Source organism: Pteropus medius, unplaced genomic scaffold (assembly GCF_902729225.1).
Source record: "Pteropus medius unplaced genomic scaffold, Ma_sr-lr_union100, whole genome shotgun sequence".
Lineage (NCBI taxonomy): Eukaryota > Metazoa > Chordata > Mammalia > Chiroptera > Pteropodidae > Pteropus > Pteropus medius.
The window spans coordinates 17184156-17208687 of record NW_024349801.1 but is presented as its reverse complement, the minus strand read 5'-3'; the positions used below and the strand labels follow the sequence as shown (position 1 = coordinate 17208687).

The window sequence follows — 24532 nt, the reverse complement described above, 5'->3', positions numbered from 1 at the left end:
GTGTAGCTCTGTAGCAGACGCCCAGGTTAAGCTTAGATTTGACTGACTCTCCATTTCTGCCCTCAACCTCCAAACTCCTAAGGGAGAATCTGCCAGCTCTCAATTGAGAATGTTTGTGAACAGCCATAGGGCAATGCAGACATTTCTAAGAGTGTTTTCATATAAGTTCGAACAAAATCACAGCAGGCAGTTTGGTTGTGGTGAAGCATTGTGAACATTAATGTACATATGCATGTGTGTGTGTGTGCGCGTGCGTGTATGTGTGTGTGCTCTGCCCCAGACTATTTTTATTCTTTGAAACCCCAAAGAATGATGGACCTCTCCAAAACATAATTTTTGTTTCTTTATTTGTTTTTACAATTGTTTATAAGAGTTTATGTAGTAGTGGCTGTAAACATCCACTCTTCTCTATTGTAGAGCAGACAGTCTGAAAGAATGCTGACTTTTTATAAGTTTAAGAGGACTCCTGTTTTCTTTCCATTTCTCACTTACTGTGTATAATACTTCTTAGTCTCCAACGTCTGTGCGTGTTAAAATATACTTTGTCATACTCAACATCTTCCTACTTCTCAAGAACAAATGATGAAATGAAACTGACCTGCATCTACTTTAAAAAACTTGGTTTATATTCCTTTTCTATGTAGAGCTATTTCAACATGAGTTTTTGACATTGGCTGTGCAGCTGATGATCTTAAAATAAGGGTTCTCGAATGGATTGTCAGCATCTATAGGATAATGGTGAAACTTGTTGTTTTCCCATTGTATCACAGGAAGAGGATTTAAACCATAATTTGAGATATCAATAGAAAAGTTGATCCTGAAGACTAGATAATGTGGGGCTCTCACTAGCTATTTAGTAAAATTGTAAATAAATGGTAAAATTAAAAGGTAGCTGGTATCCAAAGATATAGCCGCTCAGGCAGGCAAGAGCTTCATGAAGAGATATCAAATGGTTTAGTAAGCCCAGGAAAATGAAGGCCGAGAAGAGGCCATTAGTTTAGGTGAGCAAAGGGTCATTTGTGATTTTTGAGAAAGGAATGTCAAGGTTGTGGTAGAAACAGATAAACAACTGCTTGTGATTGCAGAATGATTACATACCATCTGTACTCACAGCTTTGCTGAACTCTTGGTAGGATATTCCAAGGCAAGAAATAATTGCATTAGCAGGGCCACTTTGAATATCAAAGCCAGTGGTATACACAGATATATTCATGAACCTAAACAGAAAAATGTCCTATAGAGATAAAAGAGATATGAACAGCCATGCCACCACACTTGTGTAATTAAGGATATTGTTTTAAATTTAAAAGCTCAAACAAACATTTATATAAATTTTACATAATTTGTCACTGAGCAGGAGTTCAGCCTTTTCTCAGGGGTATTTTATTCAAGTAGTTAACATTTCAAGGCACTCTGAATAGATATTATCAAAAACAATGAGCCTTGAAGTAAAATAGGGATGAAGCAGCCTACGTATTTATACTATTTAGGAAATGGTGTCCATGTCCTGATTTCTCTGTGTCTTTGCATTTTTCCCTCCCCACTTATTACCTTGCTTCTCCGTGTGTGCCCATTAGCAGAGACACATGATGCCAGTAAATTTGAGAGCTCTGGAGAAAGCCTGCATGGCTAGAACACCAAATTCACTACTTCCTGGCTAGGTGACCTTGGGCTAGCTGCCTAACATCCCTAAGTCTTTTTTTCTGCACTTATGAAATGGAATAACAAGTGTCTCTAGCTCACAGGTTGTTTTAAGTTTTTAAATATATATATATATATATATATTCAGCAGCCAGTCTCTTGAATGGGCATCTAAATCCACAGTGAATCTACGCTGAATGACAAATGTCAGTGGTTTAATAGGAACCACTTTAACCTTATGCTATTTTGTGATTCTCAGAATTTGGTTCAGTCATTTAGGAATGTGGGACTACCTAGGATTTTTGAGTTACATTTATTCTCTTATTTCAGATTTATCCAATCATTTCTTTGAGTATCTAAATTTTGTGCCTTTGAAATAGGCATTAACTAAACTTTGTGGCATAGAGTCTCTTTTCATACCTCCCAAAAGGAGTTCACTGCCAAGTTATAATGACCCATAAATGACTTCTCTGTACCTCAGTTTCTTCCATAAAATAAGGATAATAGTAGCAGCTTCTTCTAGGATAATTGTGAGGACTAAATGTTTAATACATGTGAAGTTGCTGACAAAGTGCCTAGTCATAATGAGTATTTACCAAAAAAAAAATCTATTTATTATTATTATTTGCTATTATTATTTTAAGTAACTAAAATAAAATGTGACACAGGCTAGTGAATATATATACATAAAGCACCAAGCGAATAAATAGGTAGAAACAATTAATTCAGGCTCAGACATTTGAGAAACATTTCTCAGGTGACACAGTATGTGTGAACTGGAATTTTAACAATAAAAAGAAATTTTCCTAGTAGGAAAGGATATTCAAGGGTTAGTAATAGTAAGAGCAAAAATATGAAGGAGGATAGAAAAACATGAAAGATTTAGAAGATGGAGAGACATTTGATGATATAATTCTATCACCTTATTAACCTAGAAAAGTGTCTAACACATAACTGTTTGTTGGATGGATGGATGAATAGATGGATGGATGGATGGATGGATGGATGGATGGATGGATGGATGGATGGATGAAAAAATAGAGGAAAAGAAGGAGGGACAGTTGGAGGGAAGGAATTATGGACGGAGGAATGGAGGAAGGGAGAAATGGATGAAGAGAAGGATAAATGGATGGATGGACTGACAGACGGATGGTCAGACGGATGGATGGATGGATGAATTTTACTGTGGCACCAGCCTCCGCTCCAGTGATGGTTATTAGGGGCAAGTTTGAGTTGCCTATTTTGTACCTCAGACTGGGTTAAACATCCCTTCCCAAGGCTTCCTGCATTCTGTTCAAAAAGGCAAAATCTAATCAATGAACAAACTTGATCCTGCAACCCTCACAAGGCAACTGTGTAAAAAGTGCCTTTGAATTTGTGGTAACACTACAGACCTCAAGATTCCCATAATGAATCTGGCTGTCAAGTTTTAGAGGTTTACAAAAGTAATGGCAGAAGATAATTCTTACTTGCAAGGAGTCTCACCTAAAAGTGTTTTCTACCTTCCAGGAGTCAACCAAGCACTGACTATATAAACAACAGACTCACATTCCCTGTCCTTTGGTGTTGAGTTCAGCCTTAATCAGCCACCTCCATTTAAAAGGGCCATTAAGGAAAGAGCCCTCGTTATTATACATTTTAGAGTGGAAGATCTTGGAAATGCCTTGCACAGAGGACGGTGCTAAATGTTGCAGTTGGGTGCATTTTTCTCCTTCTTGTTTCTTTCCCCTTTTGATTTTTTTTTAAACTGCCATTTGGATGTTTGGTGCCAAGTTTTAAAAAAAAAATCAATAAGCCCAAACATTACAGCAGCAAGTTTAATATAGCTCACCTTCCTGGAAAAGGCCTCAGGGAATGCGAGAAGCATCCCGTTAAAATGGTGCTGAGCTAAGATCTCGAAAGACGTTTGGGATGGAAGGGACTTGCTCAGCAAGATTTGATACCTTCAGATGCAAATGAGACAGCCCCTGCAGGACCAGGCTTGGCGTGAGAGCATATTGAGATATTTGTGGGGAAATGATACTCCAGTAAGCTCCGATGGCCATTCCGGGAGTACAAAAGAAGCACAGAATGCAAGAAGATCACAACTTCACAATCACTGGCAGTCTGCTGGAAGGTTAAAAGCAGAACCTGTGGCTTGAGTCGTGTGGAGACTCGTCTTGCCACAGCGAACAAACTGCCACAGTTTTTATCAGGTAACAGTTCACTTCATGAGCAACTCACCATAATTTGAGTTCTGATTTTCTTGTCTTCTTTTGAAGAAATAGATTTGGAGAGGCGAATACTTTGAGCATCTTGAATGACTAATAACCATAACGACTCCATTAATGCATTCGCTTGTTAAATAAATAATCACTGAAGGCCAATGTTGTGATTGTTTTTCTCCTATGTGCTGGAGATACAGCGTTGAGCAAAACCATTCATTCTGGTCCTAAGACTTCTGATCTGTTGGGGAAGAAAGACAGTAATCAGATCATCACCCAAATCAACATGAAATTCCACTTGTGATAAATACCACAAAGGAGAAGGGTATGGCCGACATTTGTTGAGCGTTTACCCCATCAGGCTCTTCATATGCCATATCTTATTTAAGTCTCACCATAATACTTGCATTTGATGTGTTCAGCCAAACTGTAAGTCCATGAAATTTAGTGTTTATTGCAGCCCACTTTAGAAGAATGGGAATTTGAATATAAACTGAGGTGGCTTAGATATTATGGACATCGTGGACCTTGTCACCTTCTCACCCATGAGCTCCTCACAGTAGCTCTGTCTCGATCTTTGTAGCAGGTAATGACTTGCTAGTTGCCGACTATGTGAGAAAAGAGCTGCGATTCAACTGCCCTCTTCTGCACTGGTCTCAGCCTCTTACAGTCTAACAGAGGTGGCGTGCTTCAGAGTTCAGTGAAGGAAGTAGTTAAAAAAAATCCAATCTCCTTAGCTCATAATTGATTATTAATTTTTCTTAAAAGGATATGTGCATATCTTATTTACTTTGCAAAAATATTTTTTCATAGTTTGAAAGGAGAGACACTTTGTAAATAGGAGGCTTCACCACTACACTGATTAGTTGGTCCAGGACTCTGTGATTGGCTTTAATAAGTCATATTATAAATCATCTTCTGAAATGTTAATTAAGTGGTAAAACATTTGCTGAAAGTTAAAAGTTACCAAGAAATTAATTATAACCTTGTGGACGCCATTTCCAGTTAATTATATACCATTCTTATATTCTTGCTAAATGACAAAATGCACCCCGTTAATGATCAATTGGTATTAAATTAGCCAAAATTAGTTTTTATTAAATCTAAATTAGATTTTTATTTGTGATACAATAAAATAGTGCGCCCAGCCCTTGCCACTATGATTTGGGATATTTCCGTAGAAAGTGATTACCAGATGTCTAATTGGGCAATTAATAGATACAGTTTCCAAATTAACATAATTGGGAGACCTAAAAGAAAAACAAAATGATTATTCAGCCAGCAGACCATCTCCTTTTGCATCCTGCCATCCAGTCAGGGATGTCAACCAACCCTTATTTCTTTTGGAAAACTGTGTCTCTCAGGGCTGGCTTTCCACCCAAATGGACATTATGACCCAAAAGTGAACAGCTTCAAAGCACCCAATGTGGAGGTAGCAACCGCTGCGGTCACCCAGAGGGCATCTCCAACCGGCCGTTTTTCCAGGGTGTGCTGTGCCTATGGGCAGGTACAGCGAAACTGCACAGAGTTTACAGAACCGCAGAGATAACCAGCTAGATAATGGGGTGTTTACACAGCTGACAGGAGTCCAAATGCACAAGCCCATCTCTTCCCAAAAACAATTTGCCAGATGAGTTTAGTTTGATGTTCCAAAGCTTTTTCATTTTACCATTTAATACATGACAGAAGGGATCGAGACTTAACCTCTCCATTTCTGCCATCTACTTAAATCCCTTTATAATTGCTTTCCCAACATGTTCAGTGTATAGTCTCAAAGTGTGTCCTCTGCCATCTGTGTTCTCTTAAGAGATGGTCCTTCTCCATCACATATAAATAGGCTCTATTCAGACCCAATCTGTAAAGAGGTGTGTGTGTTGGGTGGGGAGGGGGGCAGGGGGGGTGGGTCGTGGCTGATCTGTCCACTCTGTGTACCTGGGCCTCAGTCTCTGATCCCTCTTTGTCCAACAGTCTTCTTAAAATTCCAGACGCTATGCCAATAAACATACAAACAAAAATTGGTGAGAATTATGAACACAAAAAGCATAACCTCTTTATAGGTCTCTTAGAAAGAGAGAGAATTCACTCACACTAATGAATTATATTGTTTATGAAAACGCGGTGAGTACATAATCTTCCATTATATCTGTAGTCCTTGTAATGATGCTTTGCTACTTACTCCTTCCAAAGACACTTGTGAAACTCTGGTCAAGATGAACTAGTACAGTTCGGTGTTGCCTTTGTTATTGGTGTCATTTTCTTATCTGCTTCCTAGCTGTATGTTGGTCCACCCATCCCTCCTCATTCAGTGGATCTATGTTTTCAATCACTTCTCCCTTTAGGAACTCATTTACGCTTTTAGCAAATAGCCTGCTCCGCACAGCTCTGCACTTTGACACTGGGGTACAATGAATGGTAGATAAGACCAATAACCGTCCCTATTCTCATGGGGTGCCGTTTGAGTGGGAGAAACAGACTGAAAGGATTAATATATACCAAGTTACAAATGGTCATAAGTGCTACGCAAGCAAGAAGAAGTGAGAGCTACATGGAAAATAATGAAGAAGTCTTCTTTAATTACGTGGATGAGAAAGGTGTCTTAGAATACAGGTTATTTAAGTGGGAGAAAGTGCGTGCTGGGCAGAGGAAACATTGCAACAGTCCTTGAGATAGGAAGGAGGTTGGTTATTGAAGAAACTTAGGGAAACTGGAAGAATAATGATAAATAAGGGGGGAAATGGCACGAGTTGAAACTTGGGAGGAAACAGGGAGTGTCAGTTAACGCAGGTGATTGAGGAACATGATAAAAGGTGAAACAGTTGGAAAACTGAATTTAAGCAACAGAACGACCTGATCTGACAGGGCTTTCAGATCATCAATCTGGCTGATTGGTGGAGAATGCGTGGGAGGAGAACACATGGGTGACAGATGAGAAAGCTAACAGGTGGCTGGTGCGATTCTTCAGACAAGAGAGATGGTGGCCTGGCAGGAGGGATGGGCCGTGGAAGAGGAGAGAAGGGGATGACTGAGGATGCAGTAGAGGAAAGAACAAAAGGATGGACTGGATATGGAGTTTAGGCTAGAGAAAACTCAAGAAGGCTCCTAGGCTTCTGGCTTGAGTTTATGTGTTCAGTCAATGTGTATTTATTGAGCATTTGCTATGTGCTAGATGTCTGATAATACAAAGGTGGACCAGACAGCAAAGGTTTGTGCTCACATGAAGTTAACATCCATTCAGAGGAAATCCGGTTTTGGGATTTTAGAACTTTCATCAGCTACAATTCTGACACAATTTACTTTGGCGATGATAGTGACTTGCTCTTATCCAATACGAATTTAGTCTCCTCCAAAACGACTTTGCTTGTCTCTTGCTGGTAGAGGAAGGATTTCAGAAACCTCCTTGGCGTTGTCATATTACAAATGATTACCAAGTCTAGAGTCACCTCTGTGGGTATGACTGGGGTGGCACCATCAAATGTCTTCCACTTTCACCCTAAGCTGCTGAAACCACACCTAAGACTCTTCATTTGGGGCCTTGTCATGATTTATCATATAATAACTTCACAATCAATTTCACATTTTTGTATTAAATAGTTCCCTCCTAATTATGACAGCAATATAAATTGCCTATATAAAATTCAGAAAACAAAAAAGGAAATAAAAAACAAGTCTAATCACTCATGACTCCAAGTTTTATAAAGGGTTTTATAATTCCAGTGTTTTCCTTATATGCATATTTCAATGAAGTTTTGATCATAAAATATTTTACTTGGAATTTACCAAGAACAAAAATGTGTTTTTAAAATATTTTTCATAGATACAACTTTAATTCTTTGGAAATATAAGTTATTTTCAGGGTATCACTATCATAAGTATGATTTCAATAAAGGGCTTTGTGCATGAACCTCTTTTGTTACTCAGGCTTATTTGATTTTTATTTTAATCCTGGAAGTAGAATTAATAGATCAAAAGGTAGGACTGTTTTAAAGGCCCATGATACATATTGCTACAATGTTCCTGAAAGGATTGTGCTAATTAACACTCCCTAGAGAAATGCAGAAAAGTAAGTTAAGCCAAACTCTTTCAATCATCATTTTCTCTTCCCTCCTGTCTTTTAAATGTTTAATGTGTGTTAATTAGATGGGTGAAAAATTGCCTCTCATTTTTGCAATTGCCTCCTTTTTTATTTTTAATAGAGAGGTTGAAATTCTTTCCCCCAGCCCCCGTTACAACCATACATGTGCCTGTTAGCCATTTCTAACTATGTGCATTGTTTTGTTCATGTCCTTTACTTGTCCATTAGAGCCTTAGTTTAAATTTTTCTTTCCTTATTTATAGAACATCTTTATATATGTGCCCCATGACAGTTAATGGCCCTAGTAGTCACCTTTAACTCTCAGGGACCACCTGCTTCCTAAAAGTCACTGTGGAATGCTTCCACTTCTCCAGCAACCTCCTGGTTTGAGCAGCAACCATCACCTGTTGCCTTTAGTGACCACCTAACCGATATCTCCATACTATCCCTTGCTCTTTTTATTCCATTTTTCCAGAAAAAAAGTCCAGAACGATCTTTTCAAAATAATTATCTGGTCGTGTCACCCTCTCTGCTTTGGTTAAACCATTCAATACCTCTTCACCAGGGTTTGCCATGCTCAATCTGTGCAGACTCTGAAGTCGTCTTTGGCAAGTGCCCCTTCGCTCAACGCTTCCAGCCACCTAGAACTCGACGTGTAGTCCACTGAATGTCCTGTGTTCCCCGTAAGAGAAGGCTTTCGCTCAGGCTCTCCCCTCTGCCCAACGTCCTCCTCTACTACCCTCACCCTCTGCCAAACCTCTTTGTCTAAACAGCACATCTGTCCTTCAGGTTTTGAGTCAGACATCCAGTTCCTAGAAAATCCTTTCTTCAACCCTCTCAGCTAGACCAGATTTTGTTGCCCTTTACTGCAGATTGTGTTCTCATGCAGGTGAGGCCATCTGTCTGCTTAGAATTATATCAACACATAGCACAGGCATGGCATATAGGAGGCCCTTGATTGTCTGTTACCATGTATTATTTGCCTAATGACTGCTTGTAATCTATAGTCCCAAGTAAGGTTGCCCTATTTCGCTTCACATATACTACTGCACACATATTACTACAACACCTGGTAACTGCTTCCCTTTCCTCAGGTTTGCCTTTCTCACTTTCCCTACACCATCACCAGAACAATCTCTCCAATGGCTAAACCTAACGCTGGCAGCCCCCCTGTTATGTATGGATGGATGGATGGATATATTTAATGGGTCTGGTTTCCCATTATTTATTTATATAATGAGCATTGTTTCCCATTTCGTACTGAGAATATTCTAACATCCCTTAGCTTTACTGGTAGCCCTTCCAACCTTATTTCCTACCTGATTCCCCTCCTCTCTCCTCCACACACCCACGACTGCGGCCATCCTGAGCTGGTCCCCACTGCTGGGATTCGATGCTGTGATGTTCAATCTTGCCTTTCCCTCTGCTGCCTTAATTGTCCTTCTTCTCAGTTCTGCATGCCCTGGGCTTACCCACAGCCCCAGCCCACAGACCAGCTCCTCTTGCAGTCTGTTTTCCAGCTGGTCATCCACCAAAAGCTCACGTCTCTCGCCACCACTCACGCAGAGCAGCAGGGTGAGAGCTGTAACATGGACACGTGCTATTCCTGCATCTCTCCTTTCAGCCAGTTAACACATATTCATTGAGCTTATAGAGCTTCTCTTCCATAGCAGGCACTGTGGGTAACAGGATGAATAAACATAATCCTTGGCCTCAAGGAGCTGACACTTTGGTGAGCAACAGACAGGTCAGTGGTTAATTGAATGAAGTCTTCACAGTATTATGATAATCTCAAATAGTCTATAAACTCCTGAAGAAAAAAATCATATCCTTGACATGCATTTCACTCGAATATATTTTAATGAAGAAGTGTTGTCCAAACAATAACCGGGCCCTTAGGGGCTTGTGGTAGAAATGGGACTTGCTCCACGTCTAAATGCAGGAAGATGTAGCAAGACCCTGCATTTCATAAAGTCCTGCATATTAAAACTATTTCTCCAGCAGGAATGGAGCCAGACCCAGTCCCTGCAGATCCATCCCATGCCTGTCATTAGAGCCAAATGACTATACTCTTTACTGAGAATAATGAGCAGCAAGCTGATTGCGATTGTAACACATGACAGCCAAAACCATTGTGAGAGGCACTTAGAGAATACGGTCTGAATGCAGTGTTGTCTTAATCAAATACTTCTTTATCGATTGTTTATGGTTTAAAAAAAAAATGACATGTCTGTATAACTGCCCCTAAGGAGAGGTATTAGCCATGGAAGCTTTATTATGTCTTTGTCTAGGTCAACCATGATGACCCAAACCCTGATGGAATCATTTTTAGAGAAAGAATAAAAGCTCAAAAATATAATCAACCAATTTGATTACATATAGGCATTTAAAAATATTAAATAATTTTTAAAGGGAAAAATGAGAAATGCTGCTTGCAGCAAATGTGGGCAATGAGAGAGTATCTCTAATTCTTGTATTTTTTTTAAAAAACATATGCCTCCCTCTCTTTCATTCTTCTGTTACGTCTACCTAGAATGCCCTCTCTACTCTGTTCCCCAAGGAGGCACATGGCGTCCCAGTCTGGGTACCCCCTCTCCCCCGATGACAGCACCACTCTTCTTGAGCTCATTACAGCCTGTACCCCACTGGCTTGAGAACTCAAGGAAGGCAAAGGTCAAGGTCCCATTCTTCCCTGTGTCCCTGCAACATGCTGTGGGTGTCTGTCGAATAGAAACAGTTCATTCTAATTGGTTAGAAAACTAAAAACTAAGTGGTAAAAAGAAGACATCAACACTCCCCATAACACGTAACACAATTTCATAGGAAACCCTGGAAATATTTAAAGTCATTATTAAGAAATGATAACTAAAAAACAAACGTATAACTGCTAAATAAGCATGGCCTTAAAATAATAATACCAAATGCTGTAGAACTTATGGTGAGCCTGGGGTAGATTGTCTACACCAACAGCACAATGATCTGCTCCTGGTTTTATTTATGCTAAGGGAAGCAACGGAAAATGAATTAGTAAGTCATGGCATGTCAACGCAATAGAACATTCCACGGAGATTAAAAATGATAGTTATGAAGGTTACTCTGACGTGCAGCTGAAAGCGTCAAAGAAATCAGAAACAGTTTGACTTTCGATGTCACATGATGGGTGAGTCTCGAATATCTTATTTTTCTTCGTGTGTTCTGCTGCTTTGGCAGAAGCGAACTGATCGTCGTTTTTAGGCCCATGTTCTAAAGTTCCATATTAAAATGCAACATAATCTCTAGCAATTTCATTTTTGCAATGTCCTGTGACACATTTAATTATTATTTTTTTTGATAATATCCTTTTCACATACTCACACAAATACTGTATATATGTGTTTATGGATCTGTTTGACTGAGATTAGTCGATTATATTTATTTTAAAAAAGAAAAAAATACAGGTGAATTCCTATATTGAAGATATACTTGTATTTTCTCTCCCTCTCAAAACCCCATTAAAACAACAAGATAGGGTTTAAAGGTGTAAGTAACAAGAACAGAGAATGAAAGAGGGGGCCCTACAAAATTTTGGAAGCTGGAAAGCAGGTAGATAAATACTAATTAACTTACCAGTACTTAGAAAAATAAATCGAGCTGCTAATAGAGAAAGTTGAGAAGCAACCCAATTTAGATCGTAGAACCCTAAATGGATTGGAGTTAGGTAACACCTCTGAAAGTGAAGGTGAAGAGAATGCTTTTAAGGAGCAGGGCCACAGGGAAATGTATGCCTGACAAACAATTTGATTTCCAAATTGCCTCCTCCTCTCTGTGGGACAACTTTCTCTCCCATCCCAGCATAAGACTGCAGTTTTATTCTCCATAGAAGATAAAGCAAACGTTCTACTTTGCAAAGTAAGAAACCTTATAAATGTTTATATTTGTCTTTTAGAACCATTACCCCAGTGCCTGGAATGAAAGGTTTGAAAGGTGAGATGGGGCCAGAAGGTAGAAAAACAAGTTAGCCAACTTATAAAAATTGAGAAATTATTTGGAGGGAAAAGTACTGGAGAGATGTTTTTCAGGAAATGGAAATCACGGGCCTTAGCAAGTGATGGGATGGAGGGGAGCGACAGACAGGAATAAATCAGGGATGATTTCCAGAGTCCTGGATGACTTCTATGTGGTCTCTCTCTCTCCTCTTCCCTCATTATTTTAAATTGTCCTAATATTTTTGTGATAAATCCTGGAAGCTCAAATATTTTGGGAAAAAAAGTGAAGAAAATCTGCCTTGGCAATCATTTCTCCATTCTTCCTCGACTCCAAGCTCCACACCTAGAGTGAGTGTCAAGGAGGCTGGGGAGGGAGAATAAACTTCCATTTGAGTGAGGCGCTTATAAACCAGGTGGTAGTAACTTGAGGTTTCATGTATTGAATATGCAAACGCGAAATGATGCCCTTTTCTGTGCAAATTAACTGAGAGAAAAGGATCAAGTGAATTCTCGTTGTGCCCTAGCTGGGCAGCACTTCCGTTCAGTAGCATTTACTGGTATTGGCACTAGAATAAAGCATATTTTAATGTCATGCAACTTTTTAACAAACACCATTTTCTACTATTTTAAAATATGTCCTTTCGTAATTATAGAAGGAATCAAGAAATAAAGACATTGACCTCAAAAATGGCTAAGTATGAGACCTAGATTCAGTTTATCCATTACAATACGGGGGCCCTCAACCCCCGGGCCTCGAGGTCTGAAGCCTGTTAGGAACCGGGCCACGCAGCAGGAAGTGAGTGGTGGGCAAGTGAGCAAAGCTTTGTCTGTATTTGCAGCCACTCTCCAGCGCCAGCATCACCACCTCAGCTCCACTTCAGATCATCAGGCATTAGATTCTCATAGGACCACCTGTCCCTGGTGCCAAAAAGGTTGGGGACTGCTGTGTTACAAAGTTAATATATCTTATTCTTGGGGCCAGTTCCTGCTGGAAGCCACATGCGGTTAGGCCTTCAAAAAAAAAAAAAAGATAAAATCCCTTTTCATTATGGCCAGGGAACAACTGCAGAATATCTGCGTGGCTAATGCTGCCACATCTTTTTTAGGAGAACAGCTGGTGGCTCAATGGCTTTCTTTCTTTAAAAAAAAAAAAAAGTGCCTCTTGCTCTGAAGTTTCAGCAGGAAGCTGCTACTTCATCATTGAGTCATGTCACATATTTTATGGTGCTAAAACCTTGCTGTAGGAGTTGAGAAACAAAAATGAAAGAAAATTGATGCACTATAGGAATCGGTGCCAGTGAAAAGAAAGTAACGGGTGGGCGTAAAACTAAGCATCTACTGAGAGCGAAGGGTGCACAGTCCCCAACGACGTTGGGAGCTTAAATATTAGAACTTTTTTTCAGATGCCCGGAGCAACAATAACACTCAGCAGAAAGTTTAATGGTGGTGGTATGAATCGATCATGGGTTCTTGGTGTAGTTTCAAGGGGATGGAGTACGTAAGCGAATAAACTCAGGGAAAAAGGCTTCGACTCGGAAAGATGATCAGAAGTGATGTGACAGATTCCTCAGAATGAGAAACGAGAGTCAGCTCTCATACTTTTCACATGGTCACAGGTAGGAATGCAACACAAATGTCCCCGCCTTTAACATGTAGAAGGAAAAACAGCCGTTCCATGATTTAAAAGGGAGACAGGACACCAGAGTAAAGTGAAAAAAATATGAATATAATTTATATATAAAGAGTGCTTAGAAATAATTAAGAACATCCTACTGATAAAGAAATGTCACAAACACTGAACATGACATAAGAAGAAAGCCATCCAGTGAATATACATTTAAAAAGTTTAGCCTGACTTAAAGACCCATATCTGAAAAGATAGTTGCATACCGATGTTCTTAGCAGCATTATTCACAGTGGCCAGGACATGGAAGCAATCAAATAGATGATTGGCTAAAGAAGCTGTGGTACATATATACAATGGCATATGACTCAGCCATAAGAAGAGATGAAATACGGCCATTTGCAAGAACATGGATGAACCTTGAGATAATCATGCTAAGCAAAATAAGCCAGACTGAAAAAGATGAAAATCACATGATATCAGTTATATGTAGGACATAAACCTAAAAGCAACAAGTGTACAGGACAAACAAACAGAGACTCATGGACATGAACTATAGACTAGTGGTTACCAGGGTGTAGGTAGATGGTTAAAGGGGGCCAAATATAGGGGAGTAGGAGTAGAGTGAAGTGGGTAAAGGGGAATCAAGTATATGGTAGCTAAAGGAAACTGGACTTTGGGTGGTGAACACACAATAGAATATACAGATGTCAAATTATAATGTACATCTGAAAGTTATATAATCGTATTAATCAATGTTACTGAAATATCATTATATTTCAATATGAAATATCATCTTTTATTTTAATAGCAAATAACACAAAAGGTACACTGGAATGACCCCACTTTTATATTGTTAATGGCAATAAAATTTTATAAATCTCCTTTTGGAAGCAATTTGTCCAGAGGTATAAATACATTCTTATCTGGTAATCAACATCTGGGAATCTTTGCTGGGTTTAATAATACAAAAAATGCAGAAGGTGCGAGAATGGAGATGTTAATTTACGTGTGTGTGTTTTTAAGTTTAAATTGGGAGGCAGCCTTAATAGCCAACACAGGACAGGTTAAATAAATGGTGACATAGTCATTGCTTAGATGAATGACTAAACATTCTAATTATGACAACTTTGTAGCAATATGAAAAACATTTATAATATTCAATTAGGTGGAAAATAAAAAAAGAATATTTAATGGGAATATACTATGATTATAGACATAAAAATAATAGCTAACATTTACATATATTTTTATTACCAGCCACTTTATTAAGCACTTTGCATTGATTATCCTATTTGAATCTTCATAATAGCCCCACGAGGTTACGTCTCATTTGCAGATGAACAAACTTTGACTTCTGGAGATTGAGTTAATTGCCTAAGGTGACAGAGCTAGTAAGCAGACTTAGGTATTCTGGCCTCAGCTCTGGAGTTCTTAATTAATACTCTGTATCACCCTTTCTGGTGGGACAAGGATGTTTCTATTTCTCAGTGAAAGTTGACAACTTGACATTTATACAGACGAGTCAGCCTACTGGGGATTTCTCACGTTCAAGTCCATTCTCCAGGGACAGCACAGGGCTACTACACAGTGCTTAGAACCTAGCACCAAGCAGACCATGTTTTTCCAATTACTAAGTGGGAGTGATCTTAACTCTTTGAACCTCAGTTTCATCATCTCTAAATGGATATAATAATAGCTACTCTGAAAAAGTGCAGTGAGGATTAGAAAATAAAGGATGCAAAATCATTAAGAAATTTTAGGGTAAACCTCAGGAGTTTACAAGGTGGAATGGGAGAATATTGAGACATACAAGCACAATGGCAGTGTTAGGTGACGGTTCTACGACTAGTTCTCTGCTCTAGATTGGACTGGCTTTTCCCAGTAGATGTTTTCTTAGCTCCCTGTAGCTCCCCCAGCAGTATTCATCATAGTTTAATGGATTTTCCAGCAAGATTGTAGGTTATGAGAGTGTGTACTAGGTCACTGCAATATCCTTAGCATCTGGCATGATGTCTGCCTTACATTAGGCAATCAAAGATAATTTTTAAAATAACCAAGTGAAGAAATAAATGTTGAATGCACAGGGTATGATAAAAAGAGAGAGGAGGGAGTAATTAATTATGCCCGAATCAGGGGCAGACATGCAGTTAAGAAAGTGGCTACATTTGCATTGGGTCTTGAAAGTTGAGCAGAATTTCTCCTAAATACAAAGGATGTTTCAGGCAATGGATAGATCATGCTATGGCCTGACCGTGAAAAGCCTTGTGTCTCATGTTAAATGATTTAGAATTCAACCTGAAAACCACAGAAGAGTTTAAAAGTATAACTGCTACTCTCAAATTCATAAATGTTGCCATGTGGTCTCTGACTACATTTTTATAAAAAACTGTTTTAAATATAGAAAAGATCAAGAATATATAAAAGTAGAAAGAATAGTATAATGAATCCCCATGTATCCATCACTTAGTTTCAAAATATATTAGCTCATAGCAATCTTTGCCTCATTTATATTCCTACCCACTTCCTCTACCCTGGGAACTTGAAGCAAGTTCCAGACACCACTTTATTTCATCTGTAAATATCTCCTTTTGTATCTCTAAAAGTAAAGGACTATGATTTCAGCATAACCATAATACCATTATTAAAATTTCTCTCTCTCTCTCTCCTCTCTTCTCTCTTCACATTTCTCACCATTCTTTTTTTCTCTCTCACCTTCTCCCCAACCTCCTCTCTTTCCACCCCCACATCCTATCCTTCTTCTCTCTCTACCTCTTTGTTTCTTTCTCCAAGTCTCCAATTTATTTGTTGAAGAAACCAAATCCTTGGTCCTACAGAATGTCTCACTTTCTAGATTTTATTGATTCTGTGTCTCCTCTATTTTCTCTAAGTTGGAAGTTAGATACAGAGGCTTGATCAGACTCAGGTTTGATTTTGTTTTTCAAGACAACTTTATTGGTAGTGTATATATACATTGGAAGGTTCTTAATGTCTGATTGTTTCTCCTGTGATATTAACAACCATTGATGATCATTTCTTGAATGTATTATTTTACTAGGGGCACGAATTGCTAATACTGCATCACTCTATCTTCATTTATTAATTGCAATATTCTATAAAGAGACACTGTCTCTTATCAACCATTTCAATACCCCGAGATATAATATATACAGGAAAGGCTTTGTTCCTTTCCTTTATTTAACAGTATTCAAAATAAACCAATTGTAAAGAGATTAAGAAGTACAAATTGGTTGTTACAAAATAATCATGGGGATATAAAGTACAGCATAGGGAATATAGTCAATAATATTCTAATAACTATGTATGATGCCAGGTGGGTAGCAGATTTATTGGGGGCTCGCGTCATAAATTATATAAATGTCTAACCACTATGCTATACACCTAAAACTACTATAAAATAATATTAAATGTCAACTCTAATTGAAAAATAAAAAAGAAATTAATTGGTTCCCTAACGCCATCCAAGAGTAACCAAAATATTGTCTTTCCAAAATATAATTATGACCTCAGGGATGGATTTAAGCATATTTGATGCATTTCATCTCACTGCAGTTATGACCCTTATTATCCTTTGACTAATGAATTCAAGTTGACTCCTGAGTTCTTTGCCACGTCTCTAGCAGCCTTTGCGAGTTCACTTGCTTCCTGGTACAACAAGATGATTCAAACCCTTCTTGTTTTTTAATGGAAAATAGTACTTAGAGAACATACTCTTTTTACAAAAAGTCCTCGATGCTATTGAGTTGACCATTGTTCCTAGTTCTTTGCAAATAACAGAACTAAGCTATGTGTTGCTTTATAGGCGAAATAGACCATGAATTTAAATTTAGGACTACAAAGTGTTTACTTAATTTCTTTAATAACATATCTTTATCTCCTTACTCTTATGCTGAAAATCCTAGCTCCCAGTGTTGTTGCTAACGTCATCATATAATTTCCCCCACCATATGCACCAGTCTCATAATAACAATAACAACATCACCGAAATAGGATTACCGAAAAGAATTAAAGATATTTTGGACTTAACTGTGTAGATCTTATTAGAGATGCACAGTTAAATCACTGTGTTTTAGTTACTTGAAATAATTTCTGTTTGTACAATCGTCAACAATTTAATACACCATCAGATTTCGTTTTATTTTTCGCGCCACTTTTAGGAAGTTCTTTTTAAAAGTTAATTTTGCATTATAACTGTTAAGGTCATGATATGTTTCTAGAGTCAAGCCTATAAATCAACGCATAGTCAATCCAGAGAAAATTTAGATTTTTATCCCTGTCTCTTCTCCTTTCTCGCCTTCTGTGGCTATTAAAAAATATATCGAATTATGTGTGCACCTGTGTATTTGTATCCTTTCCTGTTTTTATATACTATGGACTTCTTTACCTTGCTTTTTTCCACTTCAGAGTACACTTTACATATTATATATTTCTCATACTTGCATTATATATGCTTGATATGGATATGTGTTAGTATTCAAAGTCCATTCTTTACAGCCATTCTCCACAACCTTTTCTATTATAAATCGTGCTAAAAAATGGCCTTTTGCATATTTATTTTTACATTTTTGTCTGCATATCTTTGAGATATTTACTCAGGAGCAGGGCTGCTAGGTCAATGTTAAATACCTAAGTAATTCTGTGAAATACTGCCAAGTTCTCCCCCATACTAGTCACACATTTTTGCATTTCCTCCAACAATGCATGAGACAATGACTGTTTCTCCACAGTTGCCAAAAAGCATTTTGTCAAAAGAATTTTGTCATTTGGATTTTTGCCAACCTTATAGGTGAGAAATAATATCCCACTGTACTTTTGATTTGCATTTGTTATGATCAAGGTTAAGCATCTTTTAGTATATTTATGAGATTTTGCATTTCTTTTTTGTGAACTGCCTGATTATATTTCTTTCTCATAGAATTGTTGTTATTTTATTCTCTATTTTTAGAAGATCGTTTCTATATGAGGGGTATTCATCCTGTCTATGTGATTACAATTCCAAATACTTTTTTCCATTTCTTCATCTGATCTGCAGCTACCTTTTAAAACAGAAATCTATACATAGTTTGCAATTTGTAAGTCAGGTTAATAATCATATTGATGTAGACTTGAAATGATACAAAGTAATCTTCTTAAGTCCTTGGAAAATAAGTGCCCCATAAAAGCTATTCCATCACATGGAAGCCAGATAAGTTATTCAAAGTATCATTTGAGTTTTCTACTGCTTGTAAGGTGTTCTAAAACACAGGGCATAGAAAAGGCAGAATTTTATCATTCCCCCATGACCATTTTGCATGGATATCATAAAAAATACAGTGATTTACAGTCTATATATTATTTTCATGTCTTTTAAATCATTAACATTTAAACACCTGGAAACTGACTTTGGGTGATTAACCTTTTAAAAATGAATAGTCTATTTACCCATGTGTTTTCAAAGGTCTTGGCACATCACAATAGCACCAAAAATGTTTAGAGATAGAGAATAAAAGGGAAAAAATAAAGAGAAAAGAGAGAAAAAAGTAAATGAATTGATAATGACAAGAACTAGAGAGTCAGACACATTTTTCTCATGTAACATGACATTTTCCACCAAGATGCCTACATTTTTATGAAAAACTGTTTTAAATATAACCTATAGTGAGCCTATAGTGAGGAAGAATTATATTTTCTAATTCTTTGAATTCTTTCCCTAATAAAATAGCATCAAAAGAAGTCCATATTCAAGACATCCTTAAGACACTATATAAAAGTAAGCATTTATTTTATGCCTGTGATGTCCAGAAATATAGTACGTGGGGAGAAATCATTGCTTTTTAAAAATGGAGTTGATATGAATTTGAGCTTGGACACAGCTATCTCTACTTGAGAAGGGCTGTCTCCTTTTGTCTGTCAAAGACTCTAGCAATGGATTAATTATGGGAAGAACCTTGCCGAACTTGGGAAGGTGAAAGCAAGGACAACCAATGATTCATCAAAGCTTTGCTCGTGTAAGTTATGGAAGAATATTATGCAGGTTGAACGACTATAAGTGGAAGGAAAGAAGAGGATCTTAAAGAACATTATATCGGAAAGAGATAAACTTAGAAATTCTGTGTGAAATTCTGTGTGAAGTAGAAATCTACAAACACATATATGGATGTATAATATATATATTTATATATAGTATATAGATATGTACATAGATGTAATAAATTCCCCTTTAAAAATCTAGCAGAAAGTTGTAATATTAGAGAAGAGAAAAGATAACATTTACTGGGTACTACCATATGCAAAATATTTTGCATACTTGGATCTTATTTCGGTTCTTCCAAAGAGCCTATAAGGATTAGCCCACTCTATAGCTGAGGAAGAAAAGCCTCTATGCAGTTAAATAATTCTCCCAAGTTTACTCAGAAGAAGTTAGGAGGCTAAAACCCAAGGCTGAGTCTGCGGCCTTTCATTACTTTTTTCCTACTATACCTGCGGACTTTAAAATATATTGATGGTTTCCCACACGACTGCAATGGATTTGTGTCTCAAATCCATTAGTTCTCAACAAAGAGCCACAAGACTCTGAGAATCTGGACCAACTTTTATTTTTTATTAACTGGAGTTATGAGAATAAATAAGACATGTTGCTAACATAAAATACAAGGGACCCTTATGCTCAGGAATGAGTTAGAAATCCAAGGAAAAACTAAGCCGAGCCACAACTGATAACTAGATATTATTTTGGCTGAAGCAACGATACAAAGATTACTTACTGTTGATGCTCTATTCATGGGGTTGAGGCAGAGCTTGGAGAACTCTTGGATCTTTTATTGGAACAGTAATTATCTTGTACTAGAGACAGAAAGATCTTTTTTGTTTGTAAGACAAACTACTTAGGTTACCTTATTATGACTCTGTAAGGATCTTAGGAAGTATAATCTTAATATAATTGTGAGATGAAGATGCAATTTGAGCATACACCATTATACTGCAGAGTTTCTCTCTGCATTACTTAAAGTATTTTGTGAACAGAAACTTAGTTATTTAATTGACAGAAATCCTGTGTCCATCTATCCTGATGAATTACCCTATCCAATATATATATTTTAAACTTTTGGACATAGATTAAACTGATAAAATATTTTGAACAGTAAAAACTAAGCATTCTCCAAATTTTTCTAGATCTTCTCAGACTAGAACTGAAGTATAATTTTTGGATGGGATAAAATACATCATAAGTCCAAGTCTGAAACACAAGGTCATTACTTGATGTCTTCAGTCTTGTGTCTTCGTGTTCTTTCTTTCATATTGAAAAGCCTGCTTGCCCACATAACTACATAACTAACATCATTACTCATTTATCTGTCCATAGCACTTAACAGTTTGCATGAGAATCTTAACTCCATCTTCACGTTATTTGATTGGGTAAAGGCTTGTGTCACAGTTCTGATACTCAGAAGTATGAGAATCATTCCCAGATGGTTGGGGATGGTCTTTGAGGTTTGGACTCAGGGGACCCATGTGGGACTCTCAGCTCTACCACTCACTCACTGGCTGAAGTCACCCAACCTCTGTGAGTGTCAGGATCCTCACCTGCGGAGTCATGCCAACAACACACTTTTGAGTGGGTTGAATAAAATCTTTGACATTAAAACAGTTCTGTTAGTGTGGAAGCTAAATGGCTAAGTAACTATTGCCAAGAAGATGTGTTTGTCCAGAAGTCTTTCTACAAACTACATTTTTAAAAAGATGAATCACTTAAGTTTTACACTTAACTTTAAGTTTGAACTTGGTTCAAAGCCTTTGTGCAAAGGCATTGTTTATTTTGTATTCACCCCAGAAACAGCAGGACCTAGCCCATTGCCTGGCATAGTATTGGATCTCAAAGTCATGGCTTTTAAGTAAGAAAAAACATCAATCAATCAATCAATCAGTTGATCAATCATCAGATGTTTATTGAATGTTTACAATGATTATGTGGGTGATGCAGATGGGAAATACATAGCTGCTTTATTACTCTATTATAAATTCTAATAGAATAGTTACTCAGTCCAACTGGCTCAGCTCTATCTCCATAGAGCTACGGTATCTAAAACAGTTTCTGGTATAATCTCGGTGCTCAAATACGGGTGGAGTGAATGACTCCTTCTACCAAGTGTATACGATCATAGTACAGAGAAAGTAAATGTACGTTACACCCGAGAACCACTCAACCCCAATCTGGAGGCCCTGGAGATGCAGAGGCGGGCAAGGCTTTCAGTGGAGAAGGGCTTCATAGAGGACATGAGAACCAGCTACCATGGTAATAGGAGCAGACTATGAGGAAGAGGAAAAGAAGCCGGACGGCCTTCTCGAAGGTGAACAGCAGGTGCGAACACAGAGAATTGGGTGCAGGAAGGGTGTGGATGGAGAGAGGTGTACAGCGATCAGGCTGCTCCACAGGGCTCCTTGTGGGGGCCTGTCTCACTGATGAAGACTGTACGCTCTTCTGTCACGGATTGGTCGATGGGATCAGCCATTTAGATTCTCCCAGTCGCAGCAGTTCTGTGATGTCCCAGATGCAAAGCTTATCCCAGAGGACCCTGGATATGACAGTGTCTCTCAGATTTTTGAAACACGAAGATTGCCATTTAAAACTGTTAACTTGTATCCTGTCTCTCAGACCTAAATTTGCATTTATCATTGTAGCAGAGTGTCTCTCTCTCTTTTTTTTTTTCCCCATGGAAATCACTTCTATCAGTGTCTCTATCAGTATCTCTAAAAGCATCTACCAGAACCTTAAACATTATCCCACCCAAAGACTCTGGAGAAAAAGGAAACCTTGGTCCACATAAATGCAGGTGATGCGGGCAGAGAGTAAGTTCTAATAAGGTGCGTACCTGACCATTCGGTAGCTCTGGGGGAGGAAATTATGTTTTCATTATGTATTTACCAATTTACTTTAAAGTTATTGGTGTTCTCTGGACAGCCTATTGCTAGAGACACAGAATACTGCAGAAAGTATATGGAGGCACATGCTTAACCGCCTACCATTGAAATAGAGGCAGTAAAACTCAAATGTACTGGGTTTCATATGACTCAACACAGATTTAATTTTTTGAGATGCAGAATCCAATGCCATTTAATACCAGATAAAGTACTGAAGCCACACAATCCTTTTTCCATGTGTTTTAGTTGCAGGACAGAATTGGGCACCCCTGGAGGAAGTGGACACTGCCATTGTCAGTCCCCTGGAAGGCTGAATGTATAATCAGATCCCCCGGGAATTCTGAAGGGGACTCTGAGCTCCATTATGCTGAAGTGAAGAAAGACATTTCCATCTCTCTGGTCTTCACGGCCTTCGGGGCCTCAATCCCTGAAGAGCAGACATGCTCAGGATACTGTGGATGGAAGGAGGCGAGCTGTCCCATTGTGCTAGCCCCAAATAGCTGCCACGGTGAGGCGAGGTGATGCTCCTGCCTGGGTCAGGGCCACAGGCTGTCAGCTTGCACTGTGATTAAGAGTATAGACTCTGAAGTCAGGCGGCCTGAATTCAAATTCTGACTGTATCCTTTGCTAGTTGGGGAAGCTACTTTCCCTTTTTGCTTCACTTTTTTTCAGGTATAACAATAATAGCGCCGGCCTACATGATGAGGGGCTACTGAGGTAATGCATGCAAATCCTCTTTACTGTACTTTTATTTTCTCTATAGCATATATCATGTTATAATCTATAATTTTTCATGCTGATTATTTTTGTCTTCTTTTTCTCCCCACAGGAATGTAAACTCCACAGATGCAGGGGTTTTCACCTGATCACTAATACGAAATTTTTTGCCTTGTTCGTAGCACAGTGCCTGGCCCACAAAAGGCAATTAATACGTGTTTCTTGACTGAATAAAGCAGTTATAAGGATGCTCAGTAAATGTAGGTGGTTATTATCATTATTCTTTATTCTCTTCTGTTACTCACCATGTCCAGTAAAGTCTTGTACATTTGAACCTGGTCTATAGTGTGCTGTGGGCCATAATGAACAATCTATTTCATGGCTTTGAGACCCAATGGCCCTGTGCTTCCATAGTGGTATGGTCCTGCCTGACCGTGGAAGAACCACCAGAAATCATGGAAGCCCCATTATGGAATTTAGATCTGGTTTATAAAGCAGCAAAGTCGGGACATTTGTCGTATATAAGGTAAGAGGGAAAAGAAGCAAAGCTAATACTACTTTGTTTTTTTCTGCCAGTGATGTAGAGCTTATCCCAATAGCATAAAATGAGATAAGGTTTATAATTACTGATTGTCTCTTTGTGGCAGACTCTTTCTTTCGTGTTTGAGATAACAAGATGATAAAATAATGATAATATTAATAACAACAAAAGTAGCTATTTATTGAGCACTCTTCTAAGCCCTTCATATGCATTATCACATCTAATCCCACAAGTCGGATTTAGTGAGTTTAGATGAGCAAACTGAGGCCCAGGGACGTGCGCTGATGCACCCACTATCACTTAGAGAGAAAGCCACAGGAAGAAACAGCATCCCATGTGTCTGTGGCTCATAAACGCAGTATTATACAGACTCTAAATCTGTGCATAATTCCAGGTGTGAAGGCCGGTGATGACAGGGGAAAGGCAGTTAAACCAATATTCACAGAACGTGCTGTAGGAGGTAGGGAAAGAGGCCCTGTGTTGGGGAAACTGAACATGCCTAAGAAACTAGGAGGTTTTCTAGAAGCGATGATATTTCCTAGTCAGCAGGAGGGAAGAGACAGTATTTTACAGGCCAAGAGTGTGCACGCGGGAAAGAGAGAACGGGCCACAGGCGAACACTGCATGCAAGGAGAGATGGGGAAGATGCTGCTGCTTCCGCGGGATGCCGAAGTGGACAACTGGCCTATATTGAAGTCTAAGATGCCTAAACTTTTGTGTGCATAGAAATCACCTTTGAAGCAATTGAAAAATGCACCTACTGTGGCCCCTCAGGTCTAGGACAGAGCTCAGGAGCCTGCATCTTAGCAAGCACTGCCAGTGCTTCTGATGATATCTTATGGATCCCAT

General features: G+C 38.4%; 1 long non-coding RNA gene across 1 annotated transcript in view; it reads right to left on the bottom strand.

The window, feature by feature from the left end:
- Window positions 1–941: 941 nt before the first annotated feature.
- LOC120623018 (uncharacterized) overlaps window positions 942–24532 on the bottom strand; it is a 43278-nt gene continuing 19687 nt past the window's right edge. Inside the window, exons 2-3 of the long non-coding RNA XR_005658626.1 lie at window positions 3865–4086; window positions 942–1234 (exon numbers count right to left, since the gene is read on the bottom strand). This is a non-coding gene — a long non-coding RNA (uncharacterized LOC120623018). The remainder of the gene's footprint in view (window positions 1235–3864; window positions 4087–24532) is intronic.